Source organism: Hipposideros armiger, unplaced genomic scaffold, assembly GCF_001890085.2.
Source record: "Hipposideros armiger isolate ML-2016 unplaced genomic scaffold, ASM189008v1 scaffold_637, whole genome shotgun sequence".
In the NCBI taxonomy this organism is placed as follows: Eukaryota; Metazoa; Chordata; class Mammalia; order Chiroptera; family Hipposideridae; genus Hipposideros; species Hipposideros armiger.
The window spans coordinates 935,701-936,844 of NW_017731987.1; positions in this window are offsets into that span (position 1 = coordinate 935,701).

Consider the following 1,144-nt stretch of genomic DNA (forward strand, 5'->3'; position numbering starts at 1 on the left):
GGAAAGCATGTCTGTGTATTACAGCCATCTAAATTTGAGTTGATAAAGGATTAGTAGGTCCGGGTGAGTGGCGCATTGGTTGGGAGTTGGCTTGGGACGCCAGCTCTGAGCATCAGGGCCCCGGTTCATATCCCACATGAGGGCCAGTGACACTGTGCCCTCTATAGCTAAGATGGTGAATGGCAGTTCGACTTGGAACCGGCAATAGTATAGGCTGCCGTGGGGCTGGCCAGCAGCGGGCGTGAGCTTTCGTGAGCCGCCATGAGCGACTGTCCAATGGCCGGCGAGCAGCTACCTCTCCCGGGAAGAGCACAATAATGATACCAACATGGGCCAGAGAAGCGACATCCTCCACAACTAGACTGAAGAACAAAAAGGACAGTAACTTGTCTGTTCCCCTTCCCCGATTCCCCAACGTTGTTCCCCTCCCGCAATCCTCCAATTAAAAAAAAAAAAATGAGTACACCATCATACACTTTCGAAATTCATTTATTGAGAGATACACCAGTCATTCAAATCATGAAACACAATTATCAACACACAAAATAAAGTTGGGGAATTAAGTTGAAGTGTTACATTTCATTTATATTAATAAATATTTTAAAAGAAGCAAATGTAGATTTTAGGATTCATTAAGACACTAATGACATATACAAGTAAGTAATAAGAGTTTCTATTAGCTGTAGTACTTGATTTTCAGGTTCGAAGATTATAATAACCTATATATTTTAGCTAGATGGCAGCAAATACAAAAGCATTATAAACATCTTTTCAACTAGTGTACTACAAGCAGGAGCTCATTTTATAGCATTCCATCATTCTGGCCTCAGTTTACAGGTAGAAGGCATGCCGGACACCAGCAGTCCACATCACATAAATTATCCCGATACTGAGGTATAAAATCTATTATGCATGTATTTTGAATAGAAATTATTTTTGAATGTTAAGAGTGTCAGTTATTTTTGGCAGACTTGGGACTTTCCAGCTTTACCATTAATTAGCTATCTGAGCTGTTTAAGTCTGTGCTCAGTTTTTTCATTTTTAAAAAGGGGGGTTGGACTAGTTTTTGTCTGTTTAATATTTTGCAGCTTCTTCCTGTCCTATCAAGTTTAAATTTTCAACACAAACTTTCAAATTATTTTTA